Source organism: Dendropsophus ebraccatus, chromosome 2, assembly GCF_027789765.1.
Source record: "Dendropsophus ebraccatus isolate aDenEbr1 chromosome 2, aDenEbr1.pat, whole genome shotgun sequence".
NCBI classification, from domain to species: domain Eukaryota; kingdom Metazoa; phylum Chordata; class Amphibia; order Anura; family Hylidae; genus Dendropsophus; species Dendropsophus ebraccatus.
The window spans coordinates 67,299,280-67,314,638 of NC_091455.1; positions in this window are offsets into that span (position 1 = coordinate 67,299,280).

Sequence of the window (15,359 nt, forward strand, 5' to 3'; positions counted from 1 at the left end):
TTAGGGTAGAGATCCACCTAAGAAAACCCTTGCCCACGCCAGGAACCTTTCTGAAAAGTGCAGGGCAGTATCCTGAAGCAAGAGGAACTGACCCCAGTAGAACAAAGCTACCATATGCACAAGCCTAAAGGACAGAAATGGCTGCACATCACACCCATGGTTGATACGAAAGCTTGTTAAGCTACATTAACCCCTTAAGGACAGAGCCTGAAATGGCCTTAATGACAGAGACAAATTTTATGAATATGACCAGTGTCACTTTAGTCATTAATAACTTCGGGATGCTTTTACCTATCCGGCTGATTCTGAGATTGTTTTCTCGTGACATATTGTACTTTACATTTCTGGTAAATTGGAGTCGATACTCATAACAAATCTTTATGAAAAAAACCCAAATAATGTGAAAAAATGTGAAAAAATGCATTTTTCCAACTTTGAAACTTCTTTGCGTATACAGAAAGTGGTTATACCACATAAATTATATATTAAATAGCATTAGCAACATGTCTACTTTATGTTGGCGGCATTTATTAAACTATCTTTCATTTTTTTTAGACAATAGGAAGCTTAAAACATTAGCAGCAAATTTCCAAATTTTCAGTAAAATTTCAAAATCAGATATTTTTAGGGACCTGTTCAGGTTTAAAGTGTATTTGAGGGGCCTGTATGTTAGAAAGCCCCACAAAGCACCCCATTTCAGAAACTGCACCCCCCAAACTCTGCAAAAGCACATCCAGAAAGTGTTTTAACCCTTTAGGGGAGTCACAGAAATAAAAGCCAAGTGTGTAAGGAATTTGAAAATTTTAATTTTCTGTGCAGAGATTTTATTGTAATCCAATATTTTTCATAATTATAAACCTATTACCAGAGAAATGCACCCCAATAATTATTGCCCCGTTTCTGCAGTTTATAGAAATACCCCATATGTGACCCTATTGCGCTATTTGACGCAACCACAAGCCTCAGATATAAGGGAGCGCCTAATGAATTTCAACGCCTCCGTTATATTTGGTCATTTTTGACTGTACCACTTCAGGTTGGCAGAGGCTCTGGGGTGTCAAAACCTAAAAAACACCCCTAAAGGGACACCATTTAGAAAACTACACCCCTCAAGGAATGTAACAAGGGGTGCGGTGAGCATCTGGACCCCACAGGTGCTTCACAGATTTTCCGAACAATATGGCGTGAAAAAAGAAAAATTTATTTTTTACACTAAAACGTTGTTCTAGCCTTCAATTTTTCATTTTCTTAAAGGGATAAGAGGCAAAAAAAGACAAAAAATGTGTAGCGCAGTTTCTCCCGAGTACAGAAATACCCCACATGTGGCGATAGAGTGCCAAGGGGGCGCAGGACGAGCCTCCAAAGGGAAGGAGCGCCAATTGGCTTTTGGAAGCTGAATTTCACTGAAAAGGATTTCAAGGGCCATGTCGCATTTACAGAGCCCTCGTGCTGCCAAAACACTGGAAACCCCCCACAAGTGATTCCATTCTGGAAACTACACCCCTCAAGGAATCTAACAAGGGGTGCAGTGAGCATATGGACCCCACTGGTGACGGGCACAAATGTGGAACAATGTGACGTGAAAGGGAAAAATTTCATTTTTTCACTTTCATGGCACAAATGTGCCCGTCATCAAGGGGTCCATATCCTCACTGCACCCCTTGTTAGATTCCTTGAGGGGTGCAGTTTCCAGAATGGGGTCACTTGTGGGGGGTTTCCAGTGTTTTGGCAGCAGGAGGGCTCTGTAAATGCGACATGGCGTTCATCATCCATTCTAGCCAAATCCAACCTCCAAAATCCAAATGGCGCTCCTTCCCTTCGGAGGCTTGCCCTGCGCCCACATGGCGCTTTATGTCCACATGTGGGGTATTTACGGACTCGGGGGAAATTGCTCTACACATATTGTGTGTTTTTTTCTCTTTTAACCCCTTGTGAAAATGATAAATTCAAGGCTAAACCAACATTATAGTGTAAAAAATGTAATATTTCATTTTCACGCCACATTGTTCCACATTTGTGCCCGTCACCAGTGGGGTCCATATGCTCACTACACCCCTTGTTACATTCCCTGAGGGGTGTAGTTTCCATAATGGGGTCACTTGTGGGGGGTTTCAACTGTCTTGGCAACACAGAGGCCTTTTGAATGCAACATGGCCCCTCGAAATCCATTCCATCCAAATCCAGCCTTCAAAAACGAAATGGTGCTCCTTCCCTTCGGAGGCTTGCCCTGCACCCGCATGGCGCTTTATGTCCACATGTGGGGTATTTACGGACTCGGGGGGAATTGCGCTACACATTTTGTTTTTTTTCTCCTCTTTTAACCCCTTGTGAAAATGATATATTCAAGGCTAAACCAACATTATAGTGTAAAAAATGTAATATTTCATTTTCACGCCACATTGTTCCACATTTGTGTCCGTCACCAGTGGGGTCCATATGCTCACTACACCCCTTGTTACATTCCTTGAGGGGTGCAGTTTCCATAATGGGGTCACTTGTGGGGGGTTTCAACTGTCTTGGCAACACAGGGGCCTTTTGAATGCAACATGGCCCCTCGAAATCCATTCCATCCAAATCCAGCCTTCAAAAACCAAATGGCGCTTCTTCCCTTCGGAGGCTTACCCTGCACCCGCATGGCGCTTTATGTCCATATGTGGGGTATTTCCGTACTCAGGGGAAATTGCTCTACACATTAAATGTTTTTTTTTATCTTTTAACCCCTTGTGAAAATGAAAAAACATGACAAGATTAATGATTTAGAGTAAAAATTTTACAAAAATTACACTAAATGTTGGTCTAGCCTTGATTTTTTTCCATTTCCACAAGGGGTTAAAAAAGAAAATGAACACAAAACGTGTAGGGTAGTGTCCCCTGAGTACGAAAATACCCCACATGTGGACATAATGTGCCATATGGGCACAGGGCAAGTCACCAAAGGGACAGAGCGCCATTTAGAGGCTGGAATGGAGGATGGAGGCCATGTCGAAATTACAAAGCTCCTGTGCTGCCAGGACAGTAGAAACCCCCGACAAGTGACCCCATTCTGGAAACTACACCCCATAAGGAATCTAACAAGGGGTGCAGTGAGCATATGGACCCCACTGGTGACGGGCACTTACGTAGAACATGTGCCGAGAAAATAAAAAATACAATTTTTTTCATTTTCACGTCCCAAATGTGGCCGTCACCAGGGGGCCATATCCCCGCTGCCCCCCTTCTTAGATTCCTTATGGGGTGTAGTTTCCAGAATGGGGTCACTTGTGGGGGGTTTCTACTGTCCTGGCCGCACAGAGGCTTTGTAATTGCGACATGGCATCCTCTAATGGAAATGGCGGCCATACCTACTTAGCTGGGGAAAAGGGACAATTCTAATTTATTTGGGGGTATTAGGGCAATTATTAGTTTATAAGGTTGGAAATGACAGGTGTCCATCAAACTCAACCTGTGTTGATCCAGAGGAAGGCAAAAAACCCTCTTAAGGCAGACGACAGTAGCCTCATCACAGGGGAAAATTCCTTCCTGACTCCATAATGGCGATCAGAATAATCCCTGGATCAACGTGACCCCTGAAATAGGAATAAGGGACAGAATTTAGATAATGTAGAACCCCAATGACGTGTGGTACGCCTTGAAGCGATCCAGTATGCAGAGGCCGGGGGGATCAGGACAGGCGTCACACTGGAAAATGTTGTCCTTCCTGATCCCCCTGTTACGCCACACTCTGCACTTCTTCTGGGGTCTCCCTTTCTCCAGTGTGGGGGACGTCACCTGGAAAATGTTGCCCTGGTGCGATACGGGGTCCTTCATATCCAGAAGCGCTGGGTCCGCTCCATGGCTGCTAAATATTAGGGCGCTATTACTGCTTCTGATATGTTCGGATCGTGCCGCAAGCTACAGGGCAGCGAGAGACCAGAGGAGGGGGCGCTGGTATAAAAGTTATCCCCGTACAGGTGGTGACCTTTATCCAGCAGTGGGAAGATCAGTTCCCGGACGATCTTCCCACTAACTCCGAGGATGGGGGGGAGGGGGGCATCTGGGGGCTGGATTCGGGTGTCCCTTCCTACATACACTCTAAGGGTACATGCACACTGCGGAATCGCGACAGATAACCCTTCGTGCATTCTGCAGCTGGCACCCACCGGCGGACTGATGCAGGCGCACGTCTCCACACGTGTCATAGACTCCATTCTATGCACGGGCGGATTCCGCTCTCCGTCCAACGTGTTCATTCTTTGGATGGACGATGGAATCCGCCCGTGCATAGAATGGATTCTATGACACGGGTGGAGACACGCGCCTCCATCAGTCCGCCGGCGGGTGCCAGCTGCGGAATGCACAAAGGGTTATCCTTCGCCATTCCGCAGTGTGCACGTACCCGAAATCTGTAAGTGTACCCTAAGGCACGCTCACAGAGTTTGTAGAATTTCACACCATACCGTCATCTCTTATTGGGACGGTACTGGCGGAAAAGATGTGTCTGGGGGGCAGCGTACGCTACGCTACCCCCAGATACGTCATTGGAGGATGAGGATGATGAGGATGAATGGAGGAACGAAGGACCCCCCATTCATCCTCACTGGCTGTTTCGGTGTCGGAGGCAATAATAACGTATCCCTCTGACGCCGAAAACACCCTGGGGGCCATCTTTATACGGGGATTGGTATATGGGGTATGTAGTGGTGTAGTGTCAAACTTTATTCAATGTAGTGTGGTGTAATGTAGTGTTTTTTACGTGTTTTTTTACAGTAAGTATAAAAAAAAAACCTACGCCAACAAAGGAGTTGCTGATAAATGCCGCACTTATGTGCGGCACTTATAAGCAGACCGTGGCAGTAGAATATAGAAAAAAAACACCCTACGCCAAAAAGGAGGAGTTGCTGATTAGCAGCGCACTTTCGTGCGATGCTGATCAACACTCAGCGGCGATAGGGTGCGGAAAATAGAAAAAAAAAAATTTGAAAAAAATAAAATAAAAAAAATTTCTACATTTGAACATCCCTGTAGCTGCTGATAAGTGTATTACACATATCAGCCGCTAGAGGGCAGCAGAGCGCAAAATACGGAAAGAGCCGACGCTGGAGCCGAAAATAGCCGAGAGAAGCCGAACGTGACGTCACGGAAGAAGCCGAAGACCCGAACGAAGACGAGGATGCCGCGAACCCGGAAGACGCCGATCAGGAGCCCGGGACAGGTGAGTAATGTACAAATACCTGCTCTGGACCCCTCGGCTACCTAGCTGAGGGGTCCAGGGCAGGTATTTACTATATTGTGGGACTCTGATCGCCGTGCCACCGGCCCGATCGCCGTGAATGGCCGGCCGGTACCGGCCGGCCGTTCACGGCGATCGGGCCGGTGGCACGGCGATCACCATTACTTTTTACAGTAATGGCGGTCGGTGCCGTCCTCGGACAGCACCGACCGCCATTTTTTTCCGGGTCATCGGGTCGCCGATGACCCGGAAAGGTTCCGATCGCCGCTATTGGCTGATCTGAATTGATCAGCCTATAGCGGCGATCGTAAGCACGGGGGGTGTTAACCACCCCCCGTGCCGTGAAGCTAAGATGGCCTGCTATGATTTATAGCAGGCCATCTTCCCCGACCGCTGTGTGTGAACACGCAGCGATCGGGGAAACATCGGGCGTAAATTTACGCCCTGATGCGCCAAGTACCAGGGCGCGAGGGCGTAAGTTTACGCCCGATGTCGTTAAGGGGTTAAAAACCAACATCAGAAGTTAGTTTATAAATTGATCAAACCATATTGCCTCATGTACCATGTGCAGGTCTCTGATACACATGAGCCCTAACCAAACAACACTGTGCCGGTCAACAAATTCAAACCCCGTAAAGTGTGCACAAGCAGGGAAGGGGGGCCACAGAATGGTCCTGCAACCCCAATGTCACAGAACCAAACCCCAAGGGCCCCCCGCAACCCCGCAGGCACCAACAGTGGAGAAAGCTACCACCAAGCAACACATATGTGAACAAGCTATTACCTCTCACCATTGCTCCTGCAGGTAGAATGGGAGAAAAAAGGGAGGTACTTACCATATGTACACAGGTGCTTCCTTCTAATTTGAATCACATGGGTCTTACAAAGGAGGAGTGCTAGCCACAATGAAAAAAGGGACAGAATACATAAAATATGCACAAGCCTAAAGGACAAAGCTACCATGCAAGGTCTATGTATCCTACTGCACAGTGCAGGACGACTGGGAAACCTCAGAAGTCTGCTCAACCCAGATAAACGATGACTGGGGCTCGTATTACCCACCTAGGATATCTCGCAACTAGGAGGCATAAGGTGGTTCAGAACAACTACTGGCATCTGTGAGTACGAGTATCTTCTTACTTCTCTACCTATACACCTGTACCAGCAGAGCACATTCACTACATTTGGCAGGGCTCCTCTGGCAACTGCTCTCCTCTTTTTCTCTCTACTACAAAGCACCTTCTACTTCCACAAGCACTGGTTACTTCTGTGTCAGCACCAACATTTCCATGTCAAGATTTGCACTACTGTATCACGTAGTGCAGGACAGATCTGCACCAACACACACACCACCATATACTTGGGTTATTTCCCTTTCTGAGAGTGGCGGTACCAACAACCCTGGTGGGTCTGTTACCACTCTAGGATACCGTGAAAAGTGCCCAAGTAACCCTAAACACTCCCAGAGGGTACCAACCATTGGGACTAGCAAACTGGCCAAAGCAGGTTACCGCATCCCAACACCGCAACGGCCCATCATCACAATGACAAGGCAAATTTATAATGAAAGATTTGCACAGTTGCCCACTCCTGGTTTTGACTGCAAAAATACTGACCACAAGACTGACGGAAATACTACCGTGTTTCTCCGAAAATAAGACAGTGCCTTATATAAATTTTTGTTCCCAAAGAGGCACACTGTCTTATTTTCGGGGGGTGTCTTATTTCTTCCCACACAAGCACCATGAGGGAGAGGGGTGAGTGGCACGGGAGGGAAACGGAGGGGTGAGCGGCACGGGAGGGAGAGGAGGGGTGAGCGGTATGGGAGGTAGAGGGGTGAGCGGTACAGGACAATCACATGGAGGGAGGGGGTGAGCGGTAAGCGGCCTTACTTTCGGGGGATGCCTTACTTTCAGGGTGGGGGTGCCTTATTTTTTTTTGGGGGGGGGGCTTCTTTCTTTGGCTACTTGGTAGATTAGTTGGGGAGTCTTATTTGAGGAGGATGCCCTATTTGAGGAGCAACAATAAGTGTGAACATAGGTGATAGGCTGTATTCAGATTTTCCAGGCAGCCTTAGGGCTGCACTCAACTTCTGCAGCCACTGGTAATCAAATGCTGCACACCCAGGTTCAGATGGACCCGAGCGTGCTTGAGATTCACTCATCTCTAGTACTTGTGCAATCTTTTTTATAACCGTACTATGACTAAGAGCCCTTCAGGCTTCACACACACAATAAACTATTGGTTTTATGGACAATTTTATTTGTGATCCTTGGATTTCAAGTCCCAGCATTTCTTGTCTTGTGTGAGGTCCTACTTATCATCCCTGAGGTTAATTTTCTGCAGTAGCTTACTACTGGTTTTACAGCCCGTCAAAATGATACCAGGGGGGTAGCAATGTGTGTTTACCTACAGACAATGTTTTTGGAAGATTTATTATATTAGAGCATTTCTGTCAATCTTGTTGCACTGAGGTTGGGTTCAGATTGCATTTTGTGTTTATGATTTAAAGGGTTATCCAGGACTAATAATACCGAGCTGCTTCATTCCAGAAACAGCACCACTAGTGTCCTCAGTTTGGGTGTGATATTGCAGCTCAGTGCCATTGAAGTGAATGGAGCTGAGCTGCAATACTACACACAATGTAAACAGAAGGATTTAACAATTTTTTTAAAATAAAGCAACCATATTTTTCTAATCTGATAATCTGATTCTGTATAAAAACAGGAAAACATAAATACATATTGATTTATATGGTGCAACATAGAGAAACAAAATATTGTCTGTCCACGTATCACTTTTTTTATTTGCTGTATAGTATAAGATAGTAGTCTGTTTTTAGCATCCATTTAATATATATGTTTTATATGGCGTATAAATATATATGGTTAACATAAATATAAAACATAATATGAACTAGCCCTACATCAGCAAGTCCACCAGAATCAGTTGAGAGAATGAATGTGTTTCATATAGTTACATAGTACCCAGGTGCATAACTTTACATTTATCTACATTGAACCTCATTTGCCAAGTGGACGCCCAAACACTCAGTGTGTCTAAGTCATCCTGTAACATCTGCACATCCTCCATAGACTGTACTGTACTACAAAGCTTGGTGTCATCTGCAAAGATAGAAACATTTCATTCCATTGTCAATATCATTAATAAACAAGTTAAACAGAAGGGGGCCCAGTACTGACCCTTGGGGTACACCACTTATTACTGGGGACCATTCGGGTAGGAATCAATACCACTCTCTGGGTACGATTATTAAGCCAGTTTTCAATCCAGTTACCCTTTAAAATTTCCAAACCGATAGACTTTAACTTACCCATAAGATGCCCATGAGGAACTGTGTCAAACGCTTCAGTGAGTTTTTTCCAACTTATCCTGATTATGTGTCAATTATTGGGAACATAAAAGTAAATTTTGAAGTCATGGCAACATTGTAGCTTAAGGAGATTTTCCCATCTTATAAAGTAGTGGTGGGGAACATGCGGCCCATCCAAAACTGCAATTCCCATCATGCCTGGCCGGCTTTGGCTGTCCAGGCATGATGGGAATTGCAGTTTTGCAACAATTGGAGGGCCATGACTTCACAACCATTGTCACCAAGTAATAATATTTCACAGTATATACCATCACTCTAGGAGCACTGTGAACTTGTCACCATTTTCCCCTGAAATGCTCTGCTTATGGACACTGTGCAAGTAACTGCAGCCAGCCAGGATTGGAATATCCTTTAAGTTCATAGTTCTATTTATATAATGATAAAAGTCAATAATATGTATACTAGATTCTTTACAGTTTTAGTAATACGCAGTACCATTCTTTTCAGAGCCAGAATAGAAAAAGCTTTCACCTGGGTAAAGTTCTTGTGGGAACATGGGCTGATTCGTATTTAGATCCTATCAGTTACAAATCCTGTCTTCCGTCATCTTGTTGATCTTGAGACACATCCTGGATGTCTCTGTTGTAAGGACTCCATGCACAGAATTGTCATTTTAGGGAGTCTGTATTTTCGGGAAGAAGGGTGAAACAGAGAATACAGTAACGTCTATGATGACAGATTACAAGATGACCACCCACCAAATATCCTACAGGATGTCTCTCACCGAAAGCTTCCTAGAAGTTTTTACTGGTGATGTTTTTTCTAGATAGTTGCATTTCCTGTTTTCTGCAGTATGCACACCAAATCCGCACTTCCACCAGTCATGCATGTGCCATTGTCTGGTTTATAATAGAAAGATTTGATCTACTACATTAGTCCACCAGAGGTAAAATTAGACCAGTTGTACAGTCACTGATGGTCTGTTTAGAGACTAGCCATGAGTCTGCCCATGACAAGTGATGACTTAGTAAAGAAGGAAAGTACTATTTAAAGATAGAAGCCTTAAAATAGTTCTGGAGTGCTCCTTCCTGGGATTTCTGCACTCTTTTGTCTGAAACTGTAATAAATAGGTTTCAGGTTATAAGATCTGCCATACCCAAGCCTTCATACTACTTAGTACAGTATGAAGTTGTGGATATCTCTTTCTCCAATTTACAAATCTGCTTTGCCATTATAATTGACTGAAGCAGATATTAATATATTCACTTCTTTATCACAATGACAAAGCTATTAAATTGAGCATGATTTACTGTTCTTTTTAAAAGTAAAGGTCAGCATAAAAACACATGGATAGAGATGAGCGAACCGGGTTCGAGTCGATCCGAACCCGAACGTTCGGTATTTGATTAGCGGGGGCTGCAGAACTTGGATAAAGCTCTAAGTCTGTCTGGAAAACATGGATACAGCCAATGACTATATCCATGTTTTCCACATAGCCTTAGGACTTTATCCAAGTTGAGCAGCCCCCGCTAATCAAATGCTGAAAGTTCGGGTTAGGATCGACTCGAGCCTGCTCGAGGTTCGCTCATCTCTACACATGGAGTACTTATTTGTGGGCAGTAGATGGGCTTTGGGTAGATTGTGAGCTGTTTGGGGGCACCATTAAGAAAACGTTAACAAGTACATGATTGTGAATTGTGAATGCTGCAATCTTTATGGTATCTGGAACACAAAAGACAAATAGACTGTCAGTGGAAGTGTACAAACAGTAGTATAAGTGATCTGTTTGACAATAATACCCCAATGCTTGACTAATAATGCCCCGATTGTGCCCTCCATGCAATAATGATGTAACTACTGTGATCCCATTCATAAATAATGTCCCAAAAGTACACCTATAAAGCAATAATGCCCCCGTACCCCATATAGTAATAATGACTTTTGTGTCCCTTTATAGTAATGTTGCCCCCTGTGCCCTTATATAGTAATAAGGTCCTCTGTGCCTCCATATAGCAATAATAATCTGTAACCCCATATAGTAATAATGCCACCATGTATAGTAATAGTGCCCCCTATGCCCCATATAATAATGCTCCCTGTGCCCCATATAGTAATAGTGCCCCTATGCCCCATATAGTAATAATGCCCACTATGCCCCATAAAGTAATAGTGCCCCCTATGCCCCATATAGTAATAATGCTCCCTATGCCCCACATAGTAATAATGGTCCCTGTGCCCCATATAGTAATAGTGCCCCCTGTGCCCCATATAGTAATAATGCTACCTGTGTCCCAATATAGTAACAGAGCCTGATTGTGGCCAACCCAAAATAAATACTCACCTAGTCCAAGGTCCCACATTGAATACTGCGACTCTTCTTTCTTCGGGTCTGCTGCCACATCCCAGGAACTCACAGTTTGGAGGGTGAAGATTCCACAGCCTAGGAGTGAATAGTGGAGCAGGGAACTAGCAGCTCCTGTGCCACCATACTATTTCATCCAGAGAAGGTTGTTGCCCTGAGGTCCACGGCACAGAGCTAAAAATCTGAGTCCTATGCCTCAGATCCCAAGTGCTAGCCCCTGCCTATGAGTAAGGGCCCTATCACATAGTCCACCCTTGCAGTGGAAACAAGCACAGATCTTGTAGCTAGAGCATTTACACAGCTTAAACAATGTGCAGCAAGGGCCATACTAATGTTACCTCCTTTGTGCTGCCATCGGTCATCACCCTATTACACAGGGAGATGCGCAGCTGATGGCAGATGATTCTTTTTAAATCAGCTGGCAAAGTACATGTGAATTTACCCTTAAGGGTGCGTTCACACCTACAGGATCTGCAGCAGATCTGCAGCAGATTTGATGCTGTGTTCAGTTATTTAAATGAAATCTGCTGCAGAAAATCAGCTGCAGATCCTGTAGGTGTGAACGCACCATAAAGGAGTTTCTCCATGATGACCTTCCCTGTCTATATGTACTATAAGGGCTCTTTGGTGATGCATGTGTGTGCATGTGTATGTAGTTTTGTAAGTGTGTATTTGTGTATAAATGTGTGTGTTTGCGTATGTGTGTGTTTATTACACACAGGTTTATTAACTTCAGTGGAGCCTCACCAACGGCATCTGTCATATTCCTCACACACCTGTTCCCCAGCTGGCAAGAGAGAGGTGTAACCTGGAGGAAACAAACAATACATTGTATTATTCTCTAATGTAAATGTGGATCTGAAGAAGTTGCACGTTCGTTCCACCTAGGTCAACACACAGATGCCAAAAAAAAAGTTTTTCCTTTTATCTGAGTAATTTCAAATAGGACAATCTGTTAGGCTGGTAGATAGGGTACAATAATGATGGCATATCCATAGAGAAATAATAGAGGAAATGCGTTTACATTGAGGGACAGGTCTTTAAGTAAACTATACTATTGAAGTTGCGAGAGAATACGGTGACATTAAATTATATTATAAAATCAGTGAGAAAGGCTACCAGAAACGACATGTTTTCTGGGATCAATATATATTGCATTAAACAGATCTTGGTGTCTCTACTGAATTCTACCTATGAACTGTCTTAATTCTTTAACTTGTGGCTGACTTGTATACGCCATATGTCTTTATGCTATATGTCTTGACTCTTGCTCGCATTTGCTTACATCTTGTCTTTGGTTATTGATATAAATTCTTCAATATTCCATGTAATTATAATTGTATATTATTATTATTATATTTATATGTAATTTATCATTATTTACTGTTAATATATTATTTAACCTATTGAATTATTGCCCCAAAACAGTAGAGCCCACCAGCTGGTACAACACCAGCATCCAGCGCCCCGGGTCACAGCATATGCACTACCATGATTTCAGATACTACACTACTGACCATACACCTTGGCTTTTAGTAGACTGAGCATAGGGATGACAGGGGTTCCACCAAACTATCACATGTGTATTCAAAGAGAAAAAGCAATAAACCACTACCATACACCTCTTCTAAAGGCTTATCGTCTGCAGAAAAAAAAGATAGGCCATGTTAAAGAGAATCTGTCATCAGGTTTAGACTGTCCTATCTAAGGGTAGCATAAACTAGTGACAGAGAAGCTGAACAGAATAACGTATCACTTACATTGTTCTGTGCAGCTGATCCAGAGACATCCTCTAGAGTAACATGGACAATAAGTAATTCTGTCCATTATGTGCATGAGCCCAGTAGTCCTGGATATTCATGAGAAGCAAAAAACTCCGTCCACCAGCTGCTGATTGGCAGTTATCTACCAATGCTGTGTATAGGCAGTTAACTGTCAATCAACAGCTGGAGGGCGGGGGGAGGGGTGTGGCAAGAATCCTGTTTACCCATATTAGAAGAATGGCTAACCAGAATGATGTAAGTAATACACCGATCTGTTCAGTATTTCTGTCACTAGTTTATGCTGCCATCATTTAAGGTGGCATAAACCTAGTGACAGATTCCCCTTAAAGTCCAACGTGCCTTTTCCTACCCCCCCTAAATTCTGCCACTGGGAATTAGGGGTACAACATTAGGTTCGTACAACATTCCTCTAATGTGTATCAGCCCCTCACATGTATAAAGGGAGTGTACGAAATAGGGGTTGTCTCACCGCTACAGCTTCTTATATGTGTTCTCAGTATTTTATTTTCTCTCTTTTGATGTTATGTAGATATAGTATGTTCAGATAAGGGATGTGCTAGTATTAAAGGATTAGCAATACACCAGCAGTACATAGCCGCATAGTGACATCCTGGCAACTTCTTAAGCTCTAAATACTGGTCCAAACTGTCTAGTCATTTTATACTAGCGTATCATACCATAACGATTCTCATCTAGCTTTGTAGCCAAGTAGTACACACACAAAGACTCAGCTGTTTATTTACGGCTTACTTAAAGGGTGGAAGAAAGGGAAGTGAAAACAGCTTTGAGTATTGAGTTACCAAGACCATGCCAGGTTTACACAAAAATAACTGCGGTGGATAATACGTGTGTTGTTTCCACTACTACATATCACAAAAATACCACCATTTCTTATACACCAGTCACCGTGATTTGCCTTTGTTAATGATACAACTTATATCTATATGACAGTGGCATTTTGCTAATAAATTTTTATTGACTAGACGTCTGGCAGATGGACTGTAGTTATCAATTTTGACCTAAGAATGATTCATGGATAATGAATCTCCATTTTAGGAGAGAAATATGGGTTTAGAGCAAAGTTGGAACTTAAAGGGATACTCTGACGAAAATCTTTTTCTTTCAAACCAACTGGTTTTAGAAAGTTATATAGATTTGTAATTTACTTCTGTTTAAAAATCTCAAGTCTTCCCATACTTATCAGCTGCTGTGCATCCTGCATGTTTTTTCTTTTCAGTCTGACACAGTGTTCTCTGATGCCACCTCTGTCCATGTCAGATACTATCCAGAACAGGAAAGGTTTCTATTGGGATTTACTGCTGCTCTGGACAGTTCCTGTCTCAGACAGAGATGTCAGCAGAGAGCACTGTGTCAGGCTGAAAAGAAAACACCACTTCCTACAGGACATACAGCAGCAAGTATTGGAAGACTGGACATTTTGAAATTGAATTAAATTACAAATCTAAATAACTTTCTGAAACCAGTTGCTTTGAAAGAAAACGATTTTCGCTGGAGTACCCCTTTAAATAACACTGGGTTCATGTGCATCCAATTTCACTACAAACTTACTTTGAATCATAGAGGTGTTCACTGTAAATTGTTATGATGATTACATGGGCCAAAACATTGTCTAGTTTTCCCTAAGCAACAAATTAGAGCTCAGGTTTCATTTTACCAGAGCAATCTGAGAAATAAAAACCAAGCTGTTTGATTGGTTGCTGTGGGGAAACCGGACAAGATGATAAATCTGGACCATGGTTTCCAGAGCTTTCATATCACCTAATAAGAAGCAAGGTTTGCCCTGATAATCCCTTTAAAATTATATAAAAGATTGAGTAACATTGCATTGCTTACCCAGAGCTGAATACACAAAGCTGTTGACTTCAGAGCTTACATTTTCCAAAGTTACTTGCTGGCTAAGGGTCCTATTACACGGAGAGATTTTTAACTATTAATGACTAACGATAAACGATCGCAAACGAGATTGTTTATTGTTAACCTGAAATTGTTTCCCATATTACACAGAACTATAGTCAGTAGATACGATAATTGTTATTGCGATCTCTACTATGATTGTTTATTCCTTCTGATCCCAGCTAAACAATGGGCAATGTGCAATTACACTGACCAATTAGTGAACAAATTCGGAACTTGAGCGAACAAATGTTGAATTACAGTGAATGATTAGCGAACGATTAACGATAATTAAATCAATGATCAATGACCTACGAATGATTTTTCGATCGTTGCCTGCAATTACACAGAACGATTATCGTTTAAATTTGAACGATATAACGATTTTTCGCACGATAATCGTCCCGTGTAGTAGGGCCATTAGGGTCTTGTCACATTATGTTGTTTTTGTAGAGAGAAGTGGCACTTGGTTGTTTCTTTCTATTGGTATCATAAGAACCATATCATGACACTACTGTTAAAGGACAACTCCCGCGGGACCCCTCCCCCCAAAAAAAACCACAGACACCATACTCACCATCCCTCCGGTGACGATCGCCACTCCATTCGCCCGCCATCCGCCTCACCGTCACCGCCGTCCGCCGTCCAGCGATGTCTCTAATTTCCGGGTCCTGGGGATGGAAAAGGCTGCCAGTGCGCTTGCGCACCGGCAGCCTTTTCATTGGCTGGAGCGCATCACATGGCTTCCAGCAACCT